The 14,043-nt window shown below is 51.1% G+C and overlaps 1 long non-coding RNA gene across 1 annotated transcript in view; it reads left to right on the forward strand.

The window, feature by feature from the left end:
* Window positions 1-14,043, forward strand: part of LOC118902177 — a 35,753-nt gene that overhangs the window by 5,096 nt on the left and 16,614 nt on the right. The window lies entirely within an intron of this gene.

Consider the following 14,043-nt stretch of genomic DNA (forward strand, 5'->3'; position numbering starts at 1 on the left):
ACCATGGATGAGGACCACTGATGTATGAACTCAGTGGGTAGGGAATATTGATTTTAAAATTGAAATCTGAAAGGATTGGGACTCAGACTTTCTGCATTGGAATCCTGCTTTGCCTCTTAAGCTCAGCTTCCTCATTGCTGCATGTCTGGGTGCCACGAGCATCAGCTGAGTTAACACATGACAAGTAAGGGTTCTAGACCGGCACCTGACAAGTCATGAGATTCAGTAAACACCCGCTCTTATTAACAGCCATTGGGATGCTGATGAATCCCCCTAGGGGGATCTATAATGCAGCGGTGGCGTCTGTTTTACAATTTCCTATAATGCACTGTGTCGCAGCTGCCTTCTGGTACACTGCTTTCTCATGGTAATGACCTTTGCTGTTCAGTTTTCCACTGTTCACGTGGGCCTGGTGGTTTATGTCTCCGCTGATGCAGTACCTGGCGATGGCCATCTCGGTAAAGGGCAGAGGAAATGTGACTGACTCACCTTCTGTGTGCCCAGAATGCAAAGTGGAGCCCTGAGCTGTGGCCTCGGAATTGCACAGAGGCTACGATATCCCAATTCTGTCAGCAGGGGGCAGCAGCAGCTGGGAAAATGCCCGCTGCTGCAGGAGGGCGCCAGGGGCTGCCTCGCTGTTTAGATTTACTTCGCTGCTGCAGGTATTTCAAGTTGAGCAAATCATCCCTCCAGGGCCACCCGAGGTTTCCTTTAGCAGCCCATGGTAGTTTATCTGCGGGAGCCAAGAGTTGCTTTTGGAGAACATTCTACATTTAGCCTGTCTGTCCATTTCCAGATGGCTCAGTCTGAACCTAGGCCAAATTGTGCTAGGGACAAAGTTAAACTGGTTCCTGTTGTTCTATGTTCCTTTCCCCCTCTGCTCACTGCACCCCATCCTGCCCCTTATCTGAGTGACACAATGCCCTTCCCAGAAAGCACCCCAAGCAGCTGCACCCTATGCTCAGGCACCATCTTTCCTTGTTCCCCATCCTGCCCCCACCATAGAAACTCAGCAGTCCAGAGTCTCATTCTCTCATAATTTCCCTGAGTCCACTCTTGACCTGCTCCATTGCATTTTCTACCCAGCAGCCAGGGTCATATTTAAAATTTTTAAATTTTGAACAGACAGTCTCTTCCCTAGCTTTAAAATTTAAAAGATGGAAAAGAGTACACAGAAAACATTTCCTCCCACCCTTGACCATAGGCCTGCAGTCACCATCCCCAGGGGCTACCACTCTTAACAGTTCCTCGTACATCCTTTCAGAGAGATTTTATGTACATTGCAGCAACTATGCATGAACATTCTTTCTTATCCTTTCTCTTCTCCTTTGCCCCACAAATAGAAGCTGCCACACACGCTTCTGCACTTTGCTTTTTTCCATCTAACCATATACTTCAGAGAGGTTCTGTGTCAGTACCCACAGGGCCCCTTGTTCTCTTTTTTTTTTAATCGCAGGGTCCTCTTCAATTGCAGAAAGTGGTTTTCTAAATCTTGTCGTATTGCCACTGCAACCTCCTCAAAGGCTTCCTACTGCCCTGGGGGGTAAAGTCTGCTTCCCCCAAAGAGCTGCCAAGCCTGGGGAGCAGGCCACTGCCCATCTCCAGCTTCATCTCACTTTCTGTGCCCTGGGAAGGCTGGCTTTCTCCATCCTCAAACTTGACCTGCTTCTCCTGCCCCAGGACCTTTGCCCCTGCTGTCCCCTCCTAACCTAGCCTTTACTCCTACTGTGTTTTTCTCAGCTCAAACATTACTTGCTCCATGTGTCCTGTACATTCCATTACAGTGGTGACCATTGTCTGTAGTTATTGGCACTGTAGCAGTGTGATTAAGTCACGGGCTCTAAGGCCATACTCCTGAGGTTCAAATCCCAGCTCAGCCACTCTGTGCCTGGGTGACCTTGGGCAGCTCACCACACCTTTCTGACGAGTGGAATGAGAGCAGTAGATCCTTCGTCCCGGGCTTTTGTGGTGAAGATTCAATGACTAGATGAGCAAGCACAGAGCAAGACTCCATGGGGATTGTGGGGATTGCAGCACATCTCTTTTGTAACTGAAAGGGGGGTCCAGCTGCTCGCAGCTCAAAAGCCAATAAAGAGGCAAAGTTTGTGGAAAGGAAAGTCTGCTTTATTTCAGATGCCACCAACCAGGGGCTGGGGGGAAGGGGGAGGGCGGACTCCTGTCCAAAGGCCGACGCCCCCGCACCCACCCTCTGACAACCAGTGGGCAAGAGCTTTTATAGGTGGAGGGAGGGGGCTACCTGCAGAACAGCACAGTCAGCTCTGACAGTCATTTTGATTGTTTTAAGTACAGTTAATCTTCAGTTCCAGGGTCAGTTTATTCCCATTTCTTTGAGGCTAATTCTCGGAATTGTGGCAGCTTGTGTCATGGCTACAGTCTGGTCATCATGTAGTTAACTTCTTCCATCTGGTGGGAGTTTCAGTATCTATAAGACAGCTCACAGGATATGGCTCAGAATATTATCTATAGCCCTTGAGAAGAAACTGAAGGTCCTTGACTTTGCTTAATGACTAAACTACTATTATTTGGTCTCCTTTGACTGTTTTCCTTTGTTTCTGCATTTTCTCACTTCTCTGATTAAACTTATTTTTTAGCTAAAGTTTTTCCACAGACAAAAGGCAGGCGGAGGACATGGGGGGCAACGACCAAAGGGTCCTGCTCTGTTTCACTTTCACCTGCTGCATGCAAACCCTGACAGTAAGGGCTGTGTCTCTTTTGCAGGTGTCAGACCCCAGTGCCTGGTGCAGAGCAAGAATTGTAGAAATATGGGCCAAACCTACTGGGCGTATTTACATATTAGAAGGAATCTCTGGAGGAATCGTTGTCTTAACCCACTAGTTTTTTTTTTTTTTTTAATTTTAATTAATTTTATTTATTTATTTATTTAATTTATGGCTGTGTTGGGTCTTCGTTTCTGTGCGAGGGCTTTCTCTAGTTGCGGCGAGCGGGGGCCACTCTTCATCGCGGTGCGCGGGCCTCTCACTATCGCGGCCTCTCTTGTTGCGGAGCACAGGCTCCAGATGCGCAGGCTCAGTAATTGTGGCTCACGGGCCCAGTTGCTCCGCGGCATATGGGATCTTCCCAGACCAGGGCTCGAACCAGTGTCCCCTGCATTGGCAGGCAGATTCTCAACCACTGCGCCACCAGGGAAGCCCAACCCACTAGTTTTTGAACCACGCCTCTTGTGTTACTAGTTAATAATAACAGCCAACGGTTGTCGGCCCTGGTGCCAGGCTCGTCCTTAGATTATTTCCTCTCATCTTTACAGCAATCCTGACAGGTAGGTAGCATCATTAGCCCTATTTTCCAGGTGAGGAAACTGAGGCACAGAGAGGTTTAGCAACTTGCCAGAGGTCACACAGGAGCAGAGCTAGGAGTCAAACCCAGGAAGCCTTCTAGGAAACAATAAACGTTTAAAAAACGTTGTCTTCTCTCAAAGATGGCCATCTCTGTGACTGAGTGTCGGCTGTTCCCCGGGGGTACCCTTCCCATCCATCACTGCCTGTTTCAATTCTAGGCAGGTCTCGAGACCCAACTCCAGTACCCCCTCCTTCCTCCAACCTGGCAGCCCATGTCCTGATCTACCTCTGGACTCCTGGAGAGAGAAGGTGGCCAGTCCCTCCACCTGGGTTCGGGCCCCCTGCTGTACCCTCTTGCTCCTGGGCCCTCTATTTCCTCTGCCCACTTCTGCCCCACCCGCCTCCCCCCATGCTGCCTACACAAGCTCAAGCCGTTCCTGGCTCTCCAGAGGAGACCATCCCTCAGTCCTGCGTTCCCCACACCTCCCTTCAAAGTTTGGCTCCTCCAAGGAGGATTTGCCCGTCCCTCTTTCATTCCCTCACCGCCCACTGATTCCATAACCTGCTACAAACAGACACCCCCTCTGTGTCAAAGGTCACTCATGGCCGAGCGGTCCACTGCAATGCCAAGGCTGCAGGGATGGGGGACGCTGTGCCCTTACTACGTGCCAGGCCCGCGATAAGCACTCAAGCCTCATGGTACCCTGTGAGGTGAGGATGAGAAAACCGAGGCGCAGGGAGGTGGAGCAATGTGCCTAGGATCACACGCTTGAAACAGTGGGGCCGGCTTCGGATCCAGGCCGGCTTGTGCCAAGAGCCACGGCCGCTGTCTGCGATAGGGCACCTCTGCCGCTTGGCAGGCCTCTCCTCCCTCCTGGCCCTCTCTCCGCCTTGCTTGGTGACACCTCTTCTCCTAGCCCTCCACCTGCCTCCCCAGTGTCTTTCTCCAAAGCACTGGCGGAGGCTCTGCTCCCTGCAGCGAGACAGTGGCCCCCAGGGCTGTCAGCCTGCCCTCCAGGCGCTCCCTGGCAAGTGTGCTCAGGCCACGACTTAACTCCTACCGCAGGCCACGTGACGTGGCTGGACCTGGACTCGCGATTCCTCACCCCTCGTTCTCAAAGAGTTCCTGTGCGGCTCAAAACTGACTCTGCCTGTTGCCTCAGACGTGCTTGGCAAACTGTAAAGTGCTGGGCAAAGTTAAGGGCTGTCACTCTTACCGTGATCGGCTCCCTTCCGAGGTCGATTCCTGATCTCTTGCTCCAAGGATTCTCGGGACACGTCGTCAGCACCCGAATGTGGCATCCGTGGGTTGGCATCTGGCAGCCTTCGAACAGACTGGAGATACCTGACAACCGTTCAGAATGCAGAGTCGAGGGGCCTTTTCTAGATGGAACCACGGGGCTAAACACGGGTTAGTGAGCATGTTGCCCTACGGGGTGGCCTCCAGGCCCACCTGCCAAGCCTCTGGTCTCTGTAAACAGGCGTGATCACCTGGAGACACAGGCATCCCTCGCTTTAGAAGAGGGAGCTGGCAGGACACGAGCCACCCAGAGCCTCTTGACTTATCCTGCCCGGGGGCTGTGTGCCCGATGGTGCCAGAGTGACAGGGGGATGGACTTTAAGGCAACAGATCTGGATTCAGAGCCTGATCGGAACAAAAAGATGGCTCTGGTCTCGCCTCTCAGTGAGACGACCCTCAGTTTTCCCAAAGATAGTTCTGACGTCTTGCTTGCTGGGAAAGATTTTTAAGATCTCATGAGGAAAGAAAAAAACAGTTTGGGGATATTTGAAATGAAGAATAGATACCAAGTCGTGTGGAGTCGTCCCTCAAAGGGCTGGCACTTCAAAGCTCAAAGCTCTGCCCTGTTCTCTCAAACTTCAACAGTCAGTGCATCCATTTTCCAGAGGAGGAAACAGAGGCTTCGATAAATGATTTAAAAGGCGTGTCTGACGCCACGTGGCTAGTGAGAAGGGAGAGTGGAATTAGAATTCATATCTTCTCTCTCCAAATCCAGCTCCACTGCTTAGTGGCCTTGGGAGAGCTCATGAACTCGGCTGAGCCTCTGTTTCATCATCTGTGAAATGGGACAAATGACCTACCTCAGAGAGCTGTGAGGATTGAACAGGATAATGTAAACCACTTGATGCAGCCACAGAGTAAGCACCCAACAAACACCGGCAGTTATTACTACTTTAGGACTCGCTGTTATTAATGAATGAATGATTGAATGAATGAATAACTTAAATGTACTTCTGCCCTCTCCCGGGCCTAGGAAGCTTCCCTTGCAAGAAACCCCAAAAATGAAGGCAATTTCCTTTAGATGGAAATAAAGGCCCCCTGAAGCCGTGTATGGTGGCAGAAGAATTGGCCCTCATTTCCTCTATGTCATTCACCTTCTTGAAGGATCTTTCCCAAAGCCAAGAAAGGGCTGGCCTGCTGCGCAGACCATCCGCGATGATCTCTCCAGCGATGCTGACAAGGTGGCCTTTTGTGATGATTATGCAGGAAGCCTTCCAATAACTGACCCTCCGCTGCAGCAAAAAACTTTGAATTTTGCAAGACTGCGGCGTAGCAATTTCTCATCTGACGCTGGCTCACCCTGCAAGTCTCACAGCCAACCCAGAATTGTCTCTGAAGCGCTCTGCCCAACTGACTGCCCTCTGCTCGTTTCTCAAGAGGTAACAGGTGTGAGATTCAGAGGAGAGGGTGACAAGTGGCCCGGGACCTGGAGAAGCTGCAGTGGTAAGAGAGGGGCCGGCTTCTCGCTGGAGCACATCCAAGTCGGCACTGCGGGTACCGCAGTGAATACAGAAAATGCTAGAATGTTCAAGGGCCTCCACAATCAGAGCGGCTTCCACGCTGGTCCCTTGGCTGCTGCTTCCCTGCTGCATCCAGCTCTTGGTGGCAGATAGCCAGCTACTTTTTAATTTGTGTCCCTAAATATGGGACACACATCATTTATCTATCGCATAGAGCAGAGGACTGTAGTGGATCTGAGCTGGGGCTCTGGGGTCAGATAAACCAGGGATGGTTTTTGGTGTTTTTTTTTTTTTGGCTGCGTTGGGTCTTCATTGCTGCACGCGGGCTTTTCTCTAGTTGTGGCGAGCGGGGGCTACTCTTCCTTGCGGTGCGCAGGATTCCCATTGCGGTGGCTTCTCTTGTTGCAGAGCACGGGCTCTAGGCGCGTGGGCTTCAGTAGTTGTGGCTCACGGGCTTCAGTAGTTGTGGCTCACGGGCTCTGGAGCGTAGGCTCAGTAGTTGTGGCGCATGGGCTTAGTTACTTGGCGGCGTGTGGGATCTTCCCGGACCAGGGCTCGAACCCGTGTCCCCTGCATTGGCAGGCGGATTCTCAACCACTGCGCCACCAAGGAAGCCCAACTCCAACACTGTTTTGGTTTGGGGTTTGCCCAGAAGCAGACCCTGACCAAGGACTTGAGCACAGGGTTTTATGGTGAACAGATTCCCAGAAGTACCGCTCGGAGGGTAGGGACATGAGACAGGGAGGGAAGAGGGACCAGGAGGGCACGGCACTAAGCCAACTGCCGCTGTGGGCAGCTCAGTCCCCTGGGGACTCAGGGACACTGCGTGGAGCCTGGAGTCACCCCAACTCGGCTGAGGGAGCTGGCGAGTTCTTATCCGCCCCACCATCCGGCACTGGTCGGAGCTGCACAGCTGTTACTCTCCACACATCCACCTTGCCCTGTGTGGGGGCTGGACGTCCACAGCCGGGAACCAAAACCCCTTGGACGGCGAGTCTGGGGTCTTCAGGGTGAGAGGTGAGGGCACTGCAATAACTGCTGTGACCACTCCCCCCACCCACAGTCCTCTAACCTGTCTCTGCCTCCGTCTCCCAATCTGTTAAAAACGGATAACAATACTCATTAGGGAAAGGAGATGCAAAGCATGCAGCGGAGGAAGTGCTCACTACTGTTGCCGTTATCATTATAGTTTGCCGCCCGTCCTTCTGGAAGGCCCTTCTCCTCTTTGTTAACCAACGGACTTCTATTTATCCTTCAAATGCCCAGCTTAGGTGTCACATTTTCTATGGCACCTACTTTTCTGTATGTATTAGCGTCCTGGGGCTGCCATAACAAATGACCACAAACTTGGTGACTTCAAATGGCAGGAATTTATTCTCTCATAGTTCTGGAGGCCAGAAGTCTGACATCGAGGTGTCAGCAGGGCCATGTTCCCTCCAAAGGCTCTAGGGGAGAATCCTTCCTTGCCTTTTCCAGTTTCTGGTGGCCGCTGGCATCCTTGGCTGCAACCAGGGACTGCAGAGGACTCCATCCTCTGCCTCTGTCTTCACGTCAGCCTCTTCCCTGAGTATCTTCTCCTTTTCTGTCTCTTATAATGACGCCTGTCATTGGATTTAGGGCCCACACTAATCCAGGATGATCTCATCTCGAGACCCTTAACTTAATTACATCTGCAAAGACCTTTATGCCAAATAAGGTCACATTCAGAGGTTCCAAGTGGGCATGCAACCCACTACACTACATTTTACAAATTTTCTTTAATTATGATTGCATTGGTTTGAGTTACATTTGCTGCATGTACTAACCACAGCAACTTAACCAATAGGGGTTTATTTTCTTCCTGTCGCAAGCACTCTCAAGGTTGACAGCTTCCAGGCTGGTACGATGGCTTCAAGGAGCCATGAGGGACCAGACTCCTAGCTTTCTGATGGCACTGTCACCAGCTGCGTCTTTAATCTCCATGGTCGTAAGAACGCAGCTCTGTCTTTGGACACCAAAGCTGCATCCTAGACAGGGTGAAGGAGGAAGGCAAAGGCCAAAAGATTAAGGGGATCTGCTTCTCTGGAAGCTTCCCTGCAAGCCTCACCCAGGGATGTCTGTTTATATGTCATAGACCAAAACCGTGTCCCCAGGTCAGGTATTTTTCTCAGGGTACATTGCTGTCCTGCCCCCAAATGGGATTGTGATAGAAAGAAAGAGGTGAGAATTAGTGAAAAGTAGGCAACTATAATGATGAGTAGGCAAATTATAGTATAGTATAATATAATATAATATAATATAATATAATATAATATAATATAATATAATATAATATGATACAGTAAGTCCCCTATATATGAACCTTCAAGTTTTGAACTTTCAAAGATGCTTCGAACTTTCAAAGATGTGCATTCGAATGTCCAGTCATGTAAGTTAGTTCATGTGTCTGGCATACATTGTCAGGTGCATGCATCTGACAACAAGTGGTTGTGTTTTTGTGTACTTTACTGTACAGTCCTATATAGAGTATACAGTATCTTTATTTCAAGCCCAGGAAGTCCGGAAGCAAACGTAAAAGCAGAGGTGATGTAGCTGGTACTACTATACTTTTCAAGGTACTGTAAGACTTTAAGTGTTTTCTTTATTTTTTGTGTTTGTTTTTTATGTATTATTTGTGTGAAAAGTATTATAAACCTATTACAGTACAGTACTATATAGCCGATTGTATGAGCTGGGTACCTAGGCTAACTTTGTTGGACTTACGAACAAATTGCACTTACAAACGCACTCTTGGAACGAAACTCATTTGTATATAGGGGACTTACTGTATAATATAATATAATATAATATAATATAATATAATATTATATTATATTATATTATATTATATTATATTATATTATATTATATTATATTATATTATATTATATTATATTGCCTGTAAGCAATTAAAAGTCACATCACAGATCTCTCCCCAAGTTATTATGGAAAATCCACAATGTCTAGTTTAAAGGGCACACTATAGTGTGTTTGTGGATGGCCCATAATTTTCTCAACCTCGTCCCTCCTGGTGTTGCAGCAGCCTCCTTTCTGCACCAAGGCCTGGCCCGAGGGAGAGAGGGGCCAGGATGTGGGCATTCTGGGAGGGACCAAGTTGAGCCCTGTGGAGTGGCATCAGGCGCAGTTGCATCTGGCAGCAGTGTTGTTAGTAGGAGTCAGCACCAGGGCCAGGAGGTGGTGAGCACACCAAAGGGACAGCAGAAATCTGCAATGGACCTGGTGACATCGGCAGGTCACCTTCCCGAGGTGGCGTTCTGAACACTGGGTCAGGTCGGGAGGGAGAAAATAAAAAGAGCAACCTGGAAACTTCTCTGCTTCTCTAGGACATGGTACCCCCTTTGGATCCACCCGCCTGACATCTGTGCTCAATAAATATCCAGTGGATGATTGATTTAACAAGGTAGCAAGCAGCTAGCAGGAGATAAGAGGATTTTTAATGGCCCGTAAGTCGGCTTAGATCACAGCATCTCAGAGTTGGAAGGAACGCTGTGTCTAGGGAACTCTCCTGCTGATGCATGACTTCTTTCAGCCAGTTCCCTCCTCTCCACTTGCATGCCTCTCATGACAGGTTGCTCACTGCCACACAGGACAACCGGCTTTACTGCCCAGCAGCTTGAAGGGTAGACAGGGCTTCCTGAGGTTCAGTCAAGATTTGTTGCCTTGTAAATCCCCCTGGTGGGTCCTGGTTTCGTGCCTGCGGAATCACACAGAATGAACCCAGTCCCTCCTCAGGCTTGGATGTAGGGGAAGCAGGAGAAAAACGTGGGCTCTAGCTCTGGATCTAGGCTCCTTGTGGTTTGAATCTTGGTTCTGTTCCCCATCAGGTGAAAAGTGAGTGGGGTCAAGCAAATGGGTCCTGGAGTCTCAGCCAAGATACTTACGCTCCATTTCCTCATCTACAAAATAGGGATAATGAGGGTTATCTGGCTTGGGTGCCACCACGCATGGGGCAGCCTGCCCTCGGCCCTTGGGAGCCTCAAAGCTGATCCCCATAAAGCCCCACATGCAGATATATCTTCTACTACTTCCCTGAGAAGGTGCAGGAAGAGCAGAAACAGAGGTAATACAGGTGAGGGGCCGTTGTGATGCGGTTTGGTGTCCAGGCTGGCTGCTCCAATGGAGAAAGGTGCAAAATGGGCAGAGAGTCCCACTCTGAACCGCCCCTCACAAATGACGTCCTGATTCCTATATAAGCCCTGAGAGTGGGCTAATGTCCCCGTAGAGTGGCAGCCAGGGCACTGGGGGTCCAGCATCTTTACTGTAGGAGACAGAGCCAGGAGACTGAACATTTTGGGAAGAGTTCTCGCAGTTGCTATGATGACTTAACAAGGTACTGCTTCTAAAGTGCTGAGCTGTGCAGGGCAGAAGTAATCATTCAAAAATCATTTGTTGAATGGATGAATAAGTGTTTTCAATTTTCATTTTCTGTTTTCATTTTTATCAGCTGTCTGGTTTGGACAAATTACCTAACCTCTCTGAACTTTAGTGTTTTTCACCTGTTGTCTTCCTTAGAGGGTCACGGTGTGGATTAAGAGGTGGTATATCATATACAAAACGTCTGGCACATATTAAGTGCTCAAAGGAGGAAGAGGCAGATGTGGACGGAGGCTCTGTCCAGCCCCAAAACTGGAGCCTGGCACAGTCATATTCTCCAAGTCCATGGCTGAAAGAGAAGAGCGTCTCCGACCCCAACTTTCCCCACCCATCCCTCTCCCCCTCTGGTCCTTCCTCGCTCCCCCCACCCCACCCTGCCGCCATCTGCATGCTCTCCCTGCTCTTGGGCATTCACTGCATCATTCAGCTCTCTGCCCAGGTGCAGACTGCTCCCGCTCTTATCGAAGGGCACCAGGAACCCATTTGCCGGCTCCTCCTCCCAGCCCCGAGCTCCCTCCTACCTGCTCCCGGTCTGTCCCAGACAGAAGGGAGACAGAGATAATGAGCGAGGCTCCTCTGAGCATAACAATGAAGAAAAGGAGTCGCGTTCAGCTGATGAGCAAACGAGGAAGGGGGCCCAGAGGGTGACGACGAGGTGTTGGGGCGATGGATGCTGGGTGGTCGGAGGCTGGTGACACTCAGCCTACAGCAGGGGATGCTGGGCAGGCGGGACTTCCCCTGTGCCCCTCCCTCCTTGCTGAGTTAGAAGGTCCCTTTGGATGAGGCACCCTGTGGATGGCAGGGTGGGAAAGCAGGAGACAAGTTCAAGTCCCCGTTCTGCTCTGCACTTCTGTGTGGCCTTGAGTGAGTCACTGGCCACGCTGGGCCTCTGTGGCCACATCTGCGTCATGCCACCTTTTCGTGTGCCAGGCCCTGGGATCCAGCAGGGAACCCCACAGACATGCCCTCAGCATCTTACCATCTCTGGGACACATGGCTGTGAATTAGCTGGTCATACTCTCCCTCCTTTTCACCTGTGATGGGGAGAGTTTAGGGGCTCTGACCCCAGCTGGGGGCATCGTCCAGGTGGCTTTCCTGAGGATGAAGAGGACTGAGCCAGGGAAAGAGGGGTGAGGAGGGCAGGGAAGGTAGAATGGTCCAGGCTGAGGGACCAGCTTGGAGGGAGAAGGCAAAGATGGAGGATGGGGTTGGGGAGAGGGAGGTCAGGCCGTCCCTGGGGGCAGGGAAGGCTGGGCTTGGCTTTTTATCTTATAAAATGATTTATAGAATACTTTATTGTAAATATATTTTAAATATATTACAGAATTATAAATAGGTTTATTTTATCCTCTAGAAGGGGCAGTCACTGGGTAGTTTTAAGCAGAATGATGTGACCTCTGTTTTGGAAAGGGCCCTTGGGGGCTCTGTGCGGAGAATGGATTAGGGAGCAGGAGATGAGACCAGAAGACTGGGTAGGAGACCACTGCAATGGTCCAGTGGCCGGGGCAGCTCCCACCAGCGTCTCTCAGAGCCTGGTTGAAGCCAGGTCATACAGTAAACTTCCCCGTTTATAAAAATGCCAAACCTGAGTTACCAACAGCGACTGGCAGAATCACCTCACTGGAAGAGATGCCAAAAATGCTAATTGGAGGCTCTTCACAAGTGTGAGACCCAGGCCACATGGCTCCATGGAGTAGCGCCCCTACCAAGCCCATGATCAGGCCTGGACTCAGGCGGTGGCCGCCAGGGAGGAGGTGGACTTGGCAACTGATGGCCGGGGTGTCACTTGTCATGACACCTCCTCTGACTGCACCACTGCTCCCCCCGCCCCCGCAAGGTACCCCTACCTTGTCCTGACCTTGTCCTGCCCAGGCTCTAGGCAAATCCTTTCCAAAACAGGGCCCTGGAGCCAATGTCCTGTGTCCCCTACGAGGTCAAACAAACGCGCTTGGTGATTGCACCAGGTGCTGCCCCGGGTCTGCATTGTGACGTGCGGGCTGTCGTTTGGGTGCAGGGCGGGGGGCGCTGAAGGCCACCCCAGACCAGTGGCAGCGGCAGCTGTCACTCTTCCTGACCCGTGTCCTTCTCGCGGGGCCCTGTACTGGTTTCTGTGGGAGACGCTCCGGCTCCCCGGCCCCTCTCCTGTAATCCACATGGGCCACGCGTAGGGCGGCCCCTCTTCATCTGCCCAGTCCTCAGTGTCCAAAATTGGGCCCTGTTAGACTTCACATGGAAACCCAGGTCGGCCCTGGTCCTGACTGCTGTCACGAGCGCGTGTGCACACACGTGCCCTCACACCCACCAGCTCATACACACTGTCTCTTGCTCACATGTACTCACACGCTCAGGCCCACCCAGGCCCACTTCCAGCCGCTTGACCTCTGGCTCACCTGCTGCCTTCTCAGCCCCCGAGGCCTAGTGCCAGGCTGATCCCCGGCAGGGCGGCCCTCCGGGGCTTGCCACTGCTTTGGCCCAATTCCCGGTTCTGGCCCCAAGTCCCCTCCCAGGCCCGGGAGTGCTGGATCTGTCCGGCTGCTACCATGGAAGGTGGCCCATCCATCCCCGCCTCTCAGCCTGGATGCTGATGGGTTGCCTGCCCAGGCCTTATCCTCAGTGAGAACCTTTCCTGACAGCCCCACCCAGGGCAACACCTCAGGACCCAGGGGAAGGGTCAAGAGACACCACTGGGTACGGGGTCTGGAAACATGACACGGGAGGGGAGAACACTGCTCCACTTCCCACCCCAAGGCTGTCGTGGGCAAGAGCAGAAGCCATCCTGCAGGGCCGCTGCCATGCTTGCCCACCCAGCTTCCCTCCCCTCCTCTGATTTCCACCAGGACCTCTCTCCCCTACTCTTCTCCACACTTGAGCTTTCTGTGTCACTGACCCTGCCTGTGTCCATAGATGGGCACCTTCCAGAATGGGCCAATCAGGGCTCCCATGCTTCAGGTCGCCGTGACTGGTCCAGGGAGGGATGCAGGCTCTGGAGGTGGCTGCGGGGTTGGGGTCCTGGTCCCACCACTTACTCACAATGTGATCTTGGGTGAACGTGTAACTTCCTGTGCCTCAGTTTCCTCATCTATACAATGGAGAGAATAATAGTCCCCACTTCATAGGATTGTTGTATAGATGGAATCATGTAAAAGGGCTCAGTGCAGAGTAAGTGCTCAGTAAACATGAGCTACTGGTATTAATAGGACTAAATTTGGGGCCTTCTGATGGAGTGATTGCAAAAGAGAAGCTCTTTTTTTTTTTTTTTTTTAACTGATATTCTGAATATACACCTTGAGCGGCTGGAGGAATCTTGCCATCAGGAGGGAGAGCCTGCCTGATAATGAATCCAGCATAAAGGAAAGCAGTGCTCAGAGATGGGGAAAGAAGGACTTAATCCTGATGAAATCACTTAAGTTCCTTGATCCAGCTGTTCCTGAAGATCTACCCCTGGACTATTCAGGAACATAACCAAGTCTTTGTTTTTTCTTCCTTTTTTTCTTAAGTTACTTTGAGTTGGGTTTCTATCATTTGCAACAAAAAGAGTATTAATGAGTATCCA

This window comes from Balaenoptera musculus, chromosome 10 (assembly GCF_009873245.2).
Source record: "Balaenoptera musculus isolate JJ_BM4_2016_0621 chromosome 10, mBalMus1.pri.v3, whole genome shotgun sequence".
In the NCBI taxonomy this organism is placed as follows: Eukaryota; Metazoa; Chordata; class Mammalia; order Artiodactyla; family Balaenopteridae; genus Balaenoptera; species Balaenoptera musculus.